The 15936-nt window shown below is 38.5% G+C and overlaps 1 non-coding gene across 1 annotated transcript; it reads left to right on the top strand.

Moving 5' to 3' along the window:
• The first annotated feature begins 2966 nt into the window (after nt 1–2966).
• LOC141625642 (small nucleolar RNA R71) lies at nt 2967–3073 on the top strand. Its single transcript, XR_012535411.1, has one exon. It is a non-coding gene; the product is annotated as a small nucleolar RNA R71 (small nucleolar RNA).
• Nucleotides 3074–15936: the final 12863 nt, after the last annotated feature.

The raw sequence follows: 15936 nt of genomic DNA, 5'->3' as shown, positions 1-15936 counted from the left end.
AAACATGTGATCATCAGGATCAACAGTCGTGATCGCATTATTGTCGGAGGACACATATTCCAACAGAAAACAATGGGATATTTGCTCAAGCTAGACCTATAGCTTGACCAATGGTAAATAATTCTCAAGACTAGGTGAGGAAGACTAGGTCCATCCTCCATCCTTGGGCGGCACTCCTTGGACCCTCATGGGTCTTAGCGAGTTTTTTTGCGTGTTTCGGATCCTTGAGTCGAGATCAACTTGAGGCAATCCTATATGCATCATCCTGAGCTCGGATCGAGCGGGTCATGAGTTGGGACATCCGTTCTGAATGCAGCTCGGGCGGATTCTCAATCAGTCCAATTTTTTCTTCCTTGTTTCAGCTCCCACAAGCTCAGGTCTGCTCGTGGGGATCCCTTTCCCGTGATTTTTGCTTCTTTATTTCCTATTCTTTGTCTTGAGGCACTACAAAGGCTTGGTTAGCCTAGGCAATTACTTCCCCACACTTGATCATCAAACACTACACACTCAAAACACATTAAAATCCCTCCCTCACTTGCTCTCATGTTACAAAAATTATACAACAAGGCATATAAAATGCATTGCAAAAATTGAATAATGTACAAGTTAAACGAAATGCAAGTTAAGAGGTTAGAATATTTACAAATGGTGGTTTAGGGAGGACTCCACCAAACTCTTCTTTTCTTGAGAGGTGTCAAGGGGGTAGAGCAAGGACGTTGTTGATGTTGCTCAACGTCTTGAAGAAGTAGTCAAATGCTTGTTGATTGTCATGGTAGAGGTCTTGCATAGACCTTGGCACATTGTTGTGTTCATTCATGTAGTAGTCCAAGTCAAAGAGGTTACAAGGATCTACATAGCCTTGGTCTAGAGTCATAGAATTTCCAATGTAAGGGTTAACAAATCCTTCAAATTCGTCATCCCATTGACCACATACTTCCCTTGCTTCTTTCCCTATGTTGGGAGGATCATGACTTGACAAGAGAAACACTTCTTCCTTGTTAACATGACCAATGAGGCCTCCATTGATACTTGTCATGGGTGAGCTTTGCAAGCTCTCATTCTTGTTGTGAAAAATTCCATGCTCTCCGAATAGAGCCATTTCAACACCATTAATTCCTTTCTTCCAATTGGGCGGTGTGTCTTTGCCCTTCTCTTTGAGATTTACATCTTTCACTTGTCCTTTGAATGGAGATTCCACTTTCTTCTTGTCACCTTCCCGGGTATAGTGATCAACCATAAAGCATGGCTCAAGCAAGTTGGGAGCTCTCATAGTCTTATTAAGATTAAAGGTGATTGTTTCATCACCAACTTCAAGTGTGAGCATCCCATGCTTTACATCAATCACCGCTCCGTCGGTGTGTAGGAATGGTATTCCTAGAATGATTGGAATGTTGGAATATTCCTCCATGTCAACAATAACAAAGTCCACCGGTATGAAAAACTTTCCAACTCTCACGGGTGCATCTTCCCATACCCCAAGTGGTTACTTTGTTGTTTGGTCCGCCATTTATAAGGTCATGTTAGTGCATTTGAGCTCTCCCACTCCTAGTCTTTCACATACCGAATATGGCATGACACTCACACTTGCACCTAGGTCACATAGTGCCTTGTTGATTGTGGTGTCACCAATGGTACATGGAATGGAGAAGCTTCTCGGATCCTTGAGCTTAGGTGGAGAATTCCCTTGAATAATGGCAATACTTTATCTTTGTGAAGGCAATGGTTTCCAACTTCCTTATGGACTTCTTCTTGGTAAGGATATCTTTCATGTATTTTGCATAGGCCGGAACATGGTTGATCAACTCCGTTAATGGTATAGAGACCTCTAGGTTCTTCACAATTTCCATGAACTTACTAAGTTGCTCGTCAAGCTTGGGCTTGGCTTGGCGACTTGGAAATGGAAGTCTAATCACAATAGGCTCTTTCTAAACCTCTTTGGCCTTCTCTTCATTTCTCCTCTTCCATGAGTCATTGGTACTTGGCTCTACCACCTTAGGATTTCTCCTCAATGGTTCCATCACATCACTTTGCTTGACATTTTCCTCAACAATATTCTCTTCAATTGACATCTTAGGTCCCTCATATCTTGTACCACTCCTCACGTGAATGGCATTGATGGTTTCATGTCTTGTAGGAGGATTACCTTGAGGAGGTAATTGTCCTTTTTGTCTTTGGGAACTTGAAGAGGCCAATTGGGACAATTGTGTTTCCAAAATTTTGGTATGAGCAAGGATATTGTTGATGGTAGTGTCTTTGGCTTGACTATCTCTTTGCATTTGAGCAAATAAATCTTGTTGGCTCTTTTGCATTTGGAGGACCGCTTTTTGAACATCAAAAGCTTGGTCATTGGATTGATTGTAAGAGGGTTGGTTTTGGTTGAAGTATGGTCTTTGAGTAGGATTTCTCATTGGAGGTGGGGTGTTTGTTGGTTGAGGGTTTTGAACATTTTGGCTTTTGTATGAGAAGATTGGGTGAAATTGGGTGTTTTCATTGTAATAGTTGGAATAAGAGGTGTCATTCTTGTATGCTTGAAAGCATTCACTTGCTCACTTGTGCCCCTACACTCTTGTTGATCATGTCCCAAAGTTGCACAATTCTCATACACTGCATTTAGAATAGAAGATGTTGCCACCATGGCATTGACATGTTGCTTGGGTGATTGAGAAGCTTCATTCATTTTAGCTATGGCTTTCTTAAACTTCAAGTTCATTGTGTCAATATGGGCGCTTAGTTGGGCACCCAAATCGGCACTCAATTGTGTGACGGAGTCAACTTCATGTTTCCCTCCCCTTGTAGCTTTTCTTGGCCTACTATATTGAGAGTTGTGAACCGCCATCTCCTCTATCTTTGCCCAAGTTTGGTTGTCATCTACCTCGGTGAATCTTCCATTAGAACCCATGTTGAACACATTTCTTGAGTCTTCATACAACCCATTCCAAAATTGTTGAACAAGAAACCATTCGCTTAGTCCATGATGAGGACAAGAACGACATGTATCTTTGAATCTCTCCCAAGCCTCATATAGAGACTCTTCATCTCTTTGCTTGAACCCGATGATTTGGGCTCTTAACATGTTAGTCTTCTCCGGAAGATAGAACTTCTTCTAAAAGGCAAGTGCTAACTTATTCCATGAATCAATTCCAAGAGTGGCCTTGTCTAGGCTCTTTAACCATTGATTTGCGGCTCCGATCAAGGAAAAAGGAAACAATACCCATCGAATTTGGTCTTGAGTTGTAACACCCCCATACTCCAAGTGCCTTACCAGGACCACTCAGGTATAAGGATGTCACCATCTCGGTTACCCGAGGCATGATAATCATAAGACAATAACGAAACAACTTTAAATGATATAACATTAGTGAAAAGTACAACCAAGGCCAAATCCCAAAATACGGGTACAAGTTCTCAAACCAACTGTCTAAACAACTAAATGCAAAGTTTATAAAACTACTAAGCTACAAATGAAGACTTCTATCGTCGACAAAGGCACATCCCAAAGAATCCCATGTGACTCAACTCAAACTCGCTCAATTCGCTCACCATCCCCGAATGGATCACCGCAGTTTTACAAAACAACAACCGGGGTCGATTAATCACACAACTTATATATATCAACAATACGATAAATGATGACTTAACCGTCACACACACACACAATCACACCAGCCCCATCAATCTCAATCACCGATCGTCCACGGGACCGACCGCTACCAGGGGACCGCAGGCCGTACCCACTCAAATCCCCGCTCCTCATAATGAGCGATAACCCCGTCCATTAATGTGCACATCCCCTTCCGTGGCGGGTTCCACGAAGGGCGAAACTAGGCGTGAAGCCACTCCCGCAAGTGACCCCACTCACCGAGGACACGCCTCGAGAACCGTGACAAACAATCACAATCAACAAACCGTCACAATACAATTACTATATTATTCAATCAACCACAACACATCAACAATCATCCCATTATGAGACTAATACCGAGTAGGAAATCCTACCCGGAAAGCACAACAATCGACGGTCTCAACATTTGTATCAAAAAGCCTCTTCTACAAATCCTCCTCCTATCATACATACACATAATCACTACCAATCATTATCTACAACAAAACCCCCAATTCCCCATATTAGGGTTTAAACAATTTAAAGGAAATACTATAAAAACGGTACATAGATCTTACCCCCGACGCAAGGATCTCAACGGTATAAAGAAAGGTGAAATCCGACCTTCCAAACTCCGGGATTTGCTAACAATGCGATTAAGGCGAAGAACGATGTTTTGTTTTCTCTCTTGACAGTAAATAGGTTTTGAAAAGTGTTTAAGAACAATGACGGAAACGATTATATACCTAATCGCATAATTAACAAAACCCGAGAAAAACTCCCCGTAAACCGGCTACTCGATCGAGTAGCTAAGGTACTCGATCGAGTGCCCCCTTTACTCGATCAAGTATCAACGGTACTCGATCGAGTACCCAACAGGTCAGAAACTATTTTAAAACGCAACTCACTCTTACTCGACAGAGTAAGGCCTACTCGATAGAGTACCCAGAGACTCATAAATACGGAGTATTACATGAGTTACCCCCGTTTGGGAAATTGCATCACAATAGTCACAAAAAGTCTCCATGTGTAGATGAGGATCTTCATTAGGCATCCCTCCAAATTTACTTCTCTCAACTAATTGTATGTATGTGGATTTAGCAATGAAATTACCGGTCAAGTGGGGTGGTGTTGGAGTACCATTTGGTAGGTTCTCCTCGGTTGGTACGGAATGAGATGAAAATTTAGGCATTGTAGGTTGATTTTGTGGTTGGTTTTGAATTGGGTTCTCCTCTCCTTGTCTTGCAAAAGGGTTGGTAAACTCAACACTATCCGAATGGATGATACCAATGTCCACAAGTTCTCCAATACCCAAAATTGTTGAAGTCCCTCTAACGGTTCTTCTAATGTTGGTCAAGGTTCTCCCAATCTCGGGATCAATAGGCAAAAGATCCCCTTGTGATCTCCTAGACATGCAAAAATCAAATAACTAGAAAACAATTAAAACTACCTTGAGGGGTTTGACTTCCCCAAGGTTAAGAAAGACACAACTAGAAACAACAAATGATAACAATTTAATTGAACACCGTCCCCGGCAACGGCGCCATTTTTGATTTGGTCAAAACTTTGTCGTCTAATCTTACCAATCAAAACAATATTTATAATCTCTACAAACTACTCTTAGTAAAGTGGCAAGTAAAGGTCGGATCCCAAGGGACGGGTATTGTATTAATTTATCGGTTGTAGAGAGTTATGTCTTAGGGTGTCACAATTTGGGTTGAGTTTGTGGTTTGCAATCTAAACTACTTAACAATAAAATGTAAAGAAATGAAAGCAAAACAAATCAAGTAAATAAATAGGGTTTGTAAACAATTGATTAAGGCACTAGAGTGTCATGGGTTCATAAGGGAATCATGGTGAGATCTCATAAACAAGTTTCATAGATGCAAGCAAATTATTGTTTTTTTTGGTGAAAGGTTAGCATTCCATTAAAACCAATGAACAAACTATTACAAACTACCAACACATGGTACAATTTGAAGAACATGAAGGATTATAATTAGGAGCTAATCATAATTATCCATGCCTTATCTCTCGCTGACATTACGTTTTTAAGCCAAAACATAATTCTAATTTTCATCATGCTAACAATGTCATGGATGTTGGAGCTTGTGTCCTCCACAAATTAGTGTGATAACATTTGTAAATCTCTTACAGGTTCACAGGGGTATACTTCGTATATTTAATCAGTTGATTAACGTTTACCTAATAACGGTTGGCTTGCTAGAAAGTTTGACGTTATTATCATACAGATGGCGGTGATCAACTGGTCCCTAAAGGTCACACCTATAGGATGTGTTTGAGAAATGTGGTTATAGAAATATAATCACATTGATGCCCAAAATGACTAAAAAGTTAGTCAATGTGTTGATGAGATAATTATTTAATAAAATTAAATAATATTAAGTTGAGACGAATTAATCAATTAATAAAATTAAATATAATAAGTTATATTTAGTTAAATATATTTAATGTTAGTTTGGACGAATTAATCATTAATTCGTAATTAAATATAATCGCTATGTTTAATATCAACAAGATGAATGTGTCATAGTGGTAATAGTGAGGGTACACAAACCAAGAGGTCATGGTTCGATCCTCACTAGATGACAATTCAACATATTTTATATATTTTTGGAAAGACCAAAAATAAGGAGAATAATCTCCTTATTTCGGTCTGATGGCCGAAAATTAGGAAAGTATTATTCTTTCCTAATTAACTCGATAATTCGGTCAGTATAAAAAGAAAGGTAAAAAGAAAGGGACAGAATTATTTCTACCCTAATGCTTTTTCTTGACCTTGCCTCCTCTCTCTCATCACAAAACACAAAACAACTAAATTTTACAGAAAATTTTAGATCGATTAGTAGCATAATCAAAGGGCATATCTCATATCGTCTTGGGTGCAACTAATAGGCGAATATCAATTTTGATATTGTTCTTAGGCCAATTTTGCTAGGACCGAAGGTTAATTCTAAATCCTTTATACTTTGTTTATGTATTTTGTTTATGACCATTGATCATCATTGTTAAACTCGTTATAATCCTTCTAGTTTAAGGGAAGTATACAGATTATTTCCCACAAGTGGTATCAGAGCATTAGGCCACGATTTTATTTTTGATGATTTTCATAAAATATGTATGTAAAAAATGGGGATTTCGAAAAAAAAAAATTTTAGGGTTTTCGGCTGAAATTTTTTGTGCCGAGAGTTTTTTTTTTTCGGCTTGTTTTTCCTTTGTTGATGATTTATTTCCATTTGATTCATATGAATTATTGTTTTAATATGTTAAGATGATAATAAAATGAATTTGTAGATACCTTGATTTAATTCGGATTAAATTAAATTGTTAATGGAATAATCATGTCGATGAGACAAGAACTTGTTTTTGCTATATAGTTTTAGCATATAAGATTAATCATGTTCATTAATTTACATGCTAAATCACGTTCTATATGGCAACTGTAAACATTTTCTTCATCGGTTTTGTTTTTAGGGCAATTCTTGCCGCAAGTTTTTTTTGTGACGGCTGTTTTTTTTTTTTTTTTTTTGTTGTTGTTAATTTTTTTTCCTGTTCGGTACTGTTCACCGTGAACAGTGTTCATAAAAAAAAAAAAAAAAAAAGAAAAAAAATTGTTTTTTTTGGGTTATTTTCCTTTTTTTTTTTGCCGAATCTAAAAGAAAAAGAAAAGGAAAGTTTTTTCTTTCCTTGTTTTTGCCTTATTTCCGAAAAATAAATAAATTTATTGGCTGTTTTTTTTGTCAGCCGTGAGCTGAGTTTACAAATAATTTTTTTTTTGTTTTCCTTTTTGCCAAGACCCAAAAGGAAGAAAAATTGGATTTTGTTTTATTTTATTTTATTTTATTTTATTTTGGCCAATTAGTTATTGTGAATCGGTTCACAATTTAAAGATACCGAGTTATTTTAAAGCAGTTTAAAATTTTGACGGATAGAATTCATATTACAAGTTTAATATGGATTAAGAATGAAATTAATGTGATTAAATTGCGGAATTGTCACTTAATTTAATTTAAATAGGTGGTTTGGATAAATTAATCAACATAATTAAAGAATTGTGTAATGTATGTTTAATTTATTTTAGTTGATGCTTTTAATTTTGTTGAATGAATCGAATGAATGAATTTTATTTACGTATTTAATTTTGCAATCGGTTGTAATTTGTAATACTTAGTGTGGCCTTAGTCAAATTATGTTTTCGTAATGAAGGAAACATGATTTTTATGTAATTATGAGATCTCGAATCTCCTTTATTTTAGTTTTGGGTTTTGAAATTAGAATGTAATAAATAGGTCAATTATGTAATTTTATTTATTGTAATTTCAAAGAAGACTAAAGATGAAGATTCAAGCTCACTCCCGCTACATGGATCAAGATGGAACATCAAGACAAGCTTCTCGGGTCCAAGGATGGATTCCAAACTTGTATTTATTGTTCATTTTGATAGGATAGGCCACACTAAGACTTTTACTGTTTTTTTTACGTTTTTCATTATTATTGCGTTTCATTCACATGTTAGTAATTGCATCATTTTCCGCCTAAAACCAAACCACCTACTACTAAAATGCATGAAAATTGACTCATATAGGTTGTATGTTAGTTTTCATGGACATGCAGATGTCACAGACTTTAAGCCATCACTTTAGTTTAATCATTCTCGCATGCTAGGTTATAGTTCACTTAAAATGAATTTAAATAAAGTTGATGGGATCTTCCTCTAAAACGGAAATTGAGATTAGTCTTTATAAGGGTAAACATCTATGAATCCCTTCTTCGTCGGTAGGCCTAATATGACCCCTTCTACGTTGGGTAAGTAGTTGTGTTGACTTAGTTTACCTCAACATCATAATCCGAAGAGTTTCTCGTGATTATGATGGACTAAAGATAGTATTTACAGAAATTTATCGACCAAGAATTCTAACGGTAGAATTAGCTAAAAGGTTAGCTTATCAATTTACTGAGAATTGAGTCTTGGGGTCATTTATATAATTCTTGAGGGAGGTCAATTGTATAAATGTTTTTGAGTCTTCGCGTTATGACATTAGTTCATTAGACTTAAAATAAAAACGATGCACATGCTTATTATTTTATTCTTCTTTCGCAGTGTAGAACACGTTTATTATCAATAATACTGTTACAAGAAATGGCTGGAAACAACGCAATCCCAATGCCTAGTGCCACACTAGATCGTTCGTCCTGGCTTAAAATGTTCATGGACCAAATGAAGCAGTCCACTCGACTGAAGAATGATGGGTCCAATTTTGCGGACTGGGAGGCGGCACTACGGAATGCTGCCACTACTGACGGTAAGCTCAGGTATTTAACTGAGCCAATACCGGTCAAACCAGGCCCAAATGCAGGAGTCAACGAGTCACTCGCTTATAGTGATTTCGTTATGGAAGCGGGTGAGATAAAGAACGTACTCATCTTTGCAATGGAAACCAATTTGCAGAGACGCTTCATTGCCCAAGGTGCAAACAAGATTTTCACCACGCTCACTAACGAGTTCTCAAAGGCACCGAGAATCGTTACATATGAGCATACCTGTCGCTTCTTTGATGCGAAACTCCAGAAGGGCCAACCAGTTAGCCCACACATTCTTCACATGATTGAGAATGTCGAGAAGTCGGAGGCACCGAATTGTAAGATCGGTGAGAGCATTGTCATTGACCGAATGCTTCATTCTCTTCATGATGGTTTTGCCCTTTTCAGGGCAAACTACTATATGAACGACTTGAAAAAGAGTCCTCATGAGCTACACTCCCTTCTCGTACAGACCAAGAAGGATATGAAATTGAGTGGGAGCGTGAAGCAGGATGTTCTCACGATTTACAACAAAGGTAAAGGTAAGGGCAAGACTCATGGCGACCTAGCTGTAGGTAAGCCAAAGTTTAAGAAGCCAGGAAACGGTAAGAGTGCGCCTGGTGAGACTAGTGGCTCACAGGGCAAGACAAAGAGCAAGGGCGGTGACATAGAGTTCCACCATTGTCACAAGACTGGACATTGGAGGAGGAACTGTCCCGTCTACCGTGAGGACATCAAGGCAGCCGCGTCGTTCTGTTGGTATGTCATCTTATATTCATATGATTGAGATTAACCATGCAAGTTTCGAACTTGGGTACTAGATAATCGGTTATGGTTCTCATCTCAGTGTAATCATTTGCGGGGCCTAAAGAACATCATACCTCTCGAAAAAGGTGATGTGGACTGTGAGTCGAATGGAGCACGAGTTGCTGCGCCTCAAAGGGAACATATGTAATCCAACTCCTAGTGGTTTTGAGTTATCTTTAAATAATCACACTATGTACCCAGTTTATCTAAGAATATTATTTCTATTTCCGTACTTGCTAAAGACGGTTTTACATTTTCAATAAAGGATAATAGTTGTATTTTCTCTTTTAATGAAATGATTTATGGCAAAGCAGTCTCCATGAATGGAATTTATATCTTAGATCAAACCACGAAAGTATTACACATGAATAATAAGAAATTAAAGGTTGGTAACAAAGATCAAACCTATCTATGGCATTGTCGAATGAGACACATAAATGAGAAATGCGTGAAGAAACTCGTCGATAATGGGACTATTCCCGCATTCGGATTTTCTACATATGGCACGTGTGAATCATGTCTCATTGGCAAGATGACTCGAATTTCCTTCAAAGGTGTTGGAATGCGCGCTAGTGACCTATTAGGACTCATACATACGGACGTATGTGGACCTATGTCAATTACCGCTAGAGATGGCTATAAATATTTTATCACTTTTACGGACGATTTGAGTAGATACGGATATGTCTACTTAATGAAGCATAAAAGTGAGTCCTTTGAGAAATTCAAGGAATACTGAGAATAGGTACAGAACCAACTGGGTAGAAAGATTAAAGCACTCCGTTCGGATCGGGGTGGCGAATATCTTTCAAATGAGTTTGATCAACACCGAAAGATCGTGGAATCGTTTTGCGCTTAACTCCACCTGGAACACCTCAATTGAATGGTGTGTCCGAATGGAGAAATCGAACCTTACTTGATATGGTTCGATCCATGATGAGTCACACGGTAGTGCCTGATTTATTATGGGGTTATGCTCTTTTTGTCACCGCTCTTATACTTAACCGAAGTCCGTCTAAAGTCACGTCGACAAGACTCCATATGAAATGTGGAAGGAACGGTCCCTAACTTGTCCTTTATTCGGGTTTGGGGCTGCGAGGCTTATGTCAAGTGGAGACACGAGGATAAGCTCGGCCCGCGATCGGTCAAGACATACTTTATAGGTTATCCAAAAGGAACATTTGGTCATTACTTCTATTCGCCTACCGAACATCGAGTTTTTGTTGCGGCTAGTGTGACGTTCTTAGAGAAAGAATTTCTCGAGAACAAGACGAGTAATAGAACCTTCGAGTGTCGGAGATTCCAAACCAACGACCGAGGAACAGATGGAGGAAGTCGTACCTCCAACCGATGATACGGTTAATATTCTTGAGGAACCTAGGAGGTCGGGTAGAGACTCTCATCCTCGGGACAGATACATTGGTATGGTCGAGGAGAATGATGTTTTACTTCTAGAAAGTAATGAACCCGCAACCTATAAAGGTGCTATGGCCTGTTCCGACTCAAAGCTATGGCTCGAAGCCATGCAATCCGAGATGGACTCCATGTATGAGAATAACGTATGGGATCTAGTTGATTTACCTAATAAGGTAAAACCTCTACAGTGCAAATGGCTTTACAAAATAAAGCGTTCTGTAGACGCGCAACTAGATATCTATAAGGCACGACTTGTGGCAAAATGTTTCACTCAAGTGCAAGGATTGCATTATGATGAGATTTTTGCACCTGTAGTCATGTTACGTTCCATTCGGATAATCTTAGCGATTGCCGCATTTCATGATTATGAGATTTGGCAAATGGATGTGAAAACCGCCTTCTTAAACGGTTATTTGGAGGAAGAGTTGTACATGGTGCAACCCGAAGGTTTCATAGATCCTAAACATCCTAAGAAAGTATGCAAGCTTAAGCGTTCCATTTATGGACTTAAGCAAGCTTCTCGGAGTTGGAATCATCGTTTCGACCAAGTGATAAAAGAGTATGGTTTCACTCGATCGGTCGAAGAACCATGCTTATATATCAAGTCGAGTGGGAGCAAGATTGTATTCTTGATATTATATGTCGATGACATACTCTTGATTGGGAATGACATTCCTCTCCTATCTTCGGTTAAAGAATGGTTGAAGAACCATTTCCAGATGAAAGATCTGGGTGAGGCACAGCGTATTTTGGGAATCCGTATCTACCGAGATAGATCACGACGGACGTTATCACTTAGTCAGGAGTCTTATTTGGATAAGGTTCTTGAGAGGTTCAGCATGACCAACTCCAAGAAGGGGAACCTTCCAATGACGTCTGGGATTGAGCAAGTCTCAGTCACCCACGACGCCTGGAGGGATTGAGCGCATTAGTCGTGTTCCTTATGCATCTTCAATAGGATCGATCATGTATGCCATGATATGCACACGTCCAGACGTGGCATATGCATTGAGTATGACGAGTCGGTACCAAAAGAATCCAGGTGAAACAAACTGGATAGCTGTTAAAAAATATCCTCAAGTACCTACGGAGGACTAAGGATAGGGTATTGACTTATGGAGGCGATACTAAGCTATGCGCAATCGGTTGCGCAGATGCTAGCTTCCAAACGGATCGAGATTCTCAGTCTAGATTCGTTTTTACTCTTAATGGTGTCATGCGGTCACCGGAATAGTTCCAAACAGGAAGTTGTAGCAGATTCTACTACCGAGCCATTGAAATATGATAAGCATGGAGGGCACGTTATTTCCATGAGAATTAAACGTGTTCCTGAGTTGTAGTACTTGATTATGGATTTGATACATTATCTTTTTCATATACTATTTATAACTTCATCGTTTTATTATAATATTTTGTTTTTCATGTGGATTGTCATCGACAACATTGAACGCCACAAGGTGAACTCAATTACATTATATTTGTTTTGGTCTCAGAATCGCCAATGTGAGCTGATAACTCCGGCTATTATATTGTGCGGTCGATTGATGGTGGGTTCAACGAGCCATAAGTCAAACGGTTGACGATCGATCACGATACGAGATTATGACGATACCTCGTAGGACAACTTTTTGTGACAACGTAATGGAGTCTTAAATGTTTAATAACATTCGGTGCCAGGTCGTGGATAGGACATCCATTGTGTTCCTAGAGTCGATTCTTTTGACTATCAACTGTCTCTTGAGATTAAGGCAGTTTTTGGGTGACTTTGGTTTCTTTCTCACGGTCTCACCGTGAATCGGGGCTAAGTAGATTTTTTCTCTGGTCATTTCATACGTGCTTACATCTGCAGGATTCGAGTTGAGGAAAATATCCAACCCTTATCATGTATAGTTATTTCTCAGGGCCACTCGAGGAGTTGTAACTGAAATGCATGGCCATGCTCGATTGTTGATTCGTTTATCAGTTAAGTTACTCTCTAGTCGGGGAAACCACTCTTGATATTGATCGCTTGTAAAATACGACCTTTGTGAATTCAGATTTGCAAATTGTTTTACATTGAGTGGGAGAAATTTTATAGGATATGAGAATCGCTTATCGCACATACACTTGTGAGGACAAGTGGGAGTTTGTTGGAGCTTGTGTCCTCCACAAATTAGCGTGATAACATTTGTAAATCTCTTACAGGTTCACAAGGGTATACTTCGTATATTTAATCAGTTGATTAACGTTTACCTAATAACGGTTGGCTTGCTAGAAAGTTTGACGTTATTATCATACAGATGGCGGTGATCAACTGGTCCCTAAAGGTCACACCTATAGGATGTGTTTGAGAAATGTGGTTATAGAAATATAATCACATTGATGCCCAAAATGACTAAAAAGTTAGTCAATGTGTTGATGAGATAATTATTTAATAAAGTTAAATAATATTAAGTTGAGACGAATTAACTGTCAATTCGTAAATTAAATATAATAAGTTATATTTAGTTAAATATATTTAATGTTAGTTTGGACGAATTAATCTGTTAATTCGTAATTAAATATAATCAGTTATGTTTAATATCAACAAGATGAATGTGTCATAGTGGTAATAGTGAGGGTACACAAACCAAGAGGTCATGGGTTCGATCCTCACTAGATGACAATTCAACATAATTTATATATTTTTGGAAAGACCAAAAATAAGGAGAATAATCTCCTTATTTCGGTCTGATGGCCGAAAATTAGGAAAGTATTATTCTTTCCTAATTAACTCGATAATTCGGTCAGTATAAAAAGAAAGGGACATAATTATTTCTACCCTAATGCTTTTTCTTGACCTTGCCTCCTCTCTCTCATCACAAAACACAAAAACAACTAAATTTTACAGAAAATTTTAGATCGATTTCTAGCATAATCAAAGGGCATATCTCATATCGTCTTGGGTGCAACTAATAGGCGAATATCAATTTTGATATTGTTCTTAGGCCAATTTTGCTAGGACCGAAGGTTAATTATAAATCCTTTATACTTTGTTTATGTATTTTGTTTATGACCATTGATCATCATTGTTAAACTCGTTATAATCCTTCTAGTTTAAGGGAAGTATACAGATTATTTCCCACAATGGACAACCCTATCAGGATGAGCTAGGGCTCCATCAACAAGGACAATATTCCGCTGAATCCAAACCATGTAATATGCTGCCTGAATCCAGGCAAAAGTAACCTTTTTTTTAACCTTTGACCATGGCTGGCTATGAACCCATGGTAAAAGAGCAGTTGAGGGGAAACGAATGCAGAGCTTGAGATTGATCATCCCCAGAATTCTTTTGATGTACTGGCACTGGTGAAACAGATGTAAATGAGTCTCAGCAGCCAGTCCATACACCAAACAAACCTCATCTTGACAAATGCCCAGCTGAAATAATTTATCCTTCAACCGCAGGGCCTCTCTTGCAATCAACCAGTTGATGAAAGTGTGTTTAGGCACACACCAGGAGTTCCAAACATATTTGTACCAAGAAACCATTAGATAATGGTGCCTGATCTAATGGTACCCACTGGATACAGAATAACCAGCAGGGTTTGCAATCCACACACCAGCATTAAAACCCAAGGAATTTTTTTTTTTTTGATTTTGCAAATTGTCTTCCAACTCCAGGCCACATCTGGTTTAGGGGAGTAGGAAGGCCAAGCAGCACCTTTAATGTAAATGTGATTGACCCATCTTACCCAAAGAGCATCAGGCTTAGCGTGGATCCACCACGCAAGTTTGCCAACAGCTGCAACATTCCAATAATAACTGTTTCTAACACCAAGTCCTCCTTCACACTTGGGAGCACACAATTTAACCCAGCTGACTGGAGGTGACCTCAAATATTCCGTAGAACTATCCCAGAGATAGTTCCTACAAAGTGCATCAATCCTTCTGAGGACACCCTTGGGAATAACAAAAATAGTAGCCCAGTAGCTGTACAAGGATGTCAATACAACATTAACCAAGGTTAGCCTGCCACTATATGAGAGTTTCCTTGCACCAAATCCTCTGATTCTGGATGTAACCTTATCAATAAGGACTGTACAGTGTTTGAGAGTGAGCCTGCCAGCAACAATAGGCACACCTAGATATTTGAAAGGCAGGGTACCTTCCACAAATCCAGACACCTCAATAATATCTGCCTTCACAGAATTTTGAACTCCATTAAAATAAATGTTAGATTTCATAGAGTTCATTTGCAACCCAGTGGTTATAGGGAAGGTGGCAAACACTCTCAATAAGATCATGATTGAATGAATATCACCTTTTGAAAAAAGAAGTAAGTCATCAGCAAATATGAGGTGAGATAATTGAAGATGACCACACAGGGGATGGAATTTGAAAGACATTGTGGTGGTTACATGGTCTAATATCCTGCTCAAATACTCCATAGTGATAGTGAATAAGAGAGGGGAGAGGGGGTCCCCCTGTCTCAAACCTTCTGCCCCTTTGAAATACCCAAAATTCATTCCATTGAAGACTAAGGAGTAAGAAGCAGTTCTTACACAAGTCATCACTAAGTGAATAAAAGTAGGAGGAAAATGTAGAGCAACAAGCATTTGTTCCAGAAAACCCCAATTCACATAATCATAAGCCTTCTTGAGGTCAACCTTCATCAAGCATCTAGGTGACACATACTTCCTATTATAAACCCTCACAAGATCTTGACAAATCAAAATATTCTCAATGATTGTCCTACCTTTCACAAAGCCCCCTTGATTAGGGCTAATAATATCAGGAAGAATTTTGGACAATCTAGAGGATAGAATTTT

The sequence above is a fragment of the Silene latifolia genome, chromosome X (assembly GCF_048544455.1).
Source record: "Silene latifolia isolate original U9 population chromosome X, ASM4854445v1, whole genome shotgun sequence".
In the NCBI taxonomy this organism is placed as follows: domain Eukaryota; kingdom Viridiplantae; phylum Streptophyta; class Magnoliopsida; order Caryophyllales; family Caryophyllaceae; genus Silene; species Silene latifolia.
This window is presented reverse-complemented; position numbering and strand designations above follow the sequence as displayed.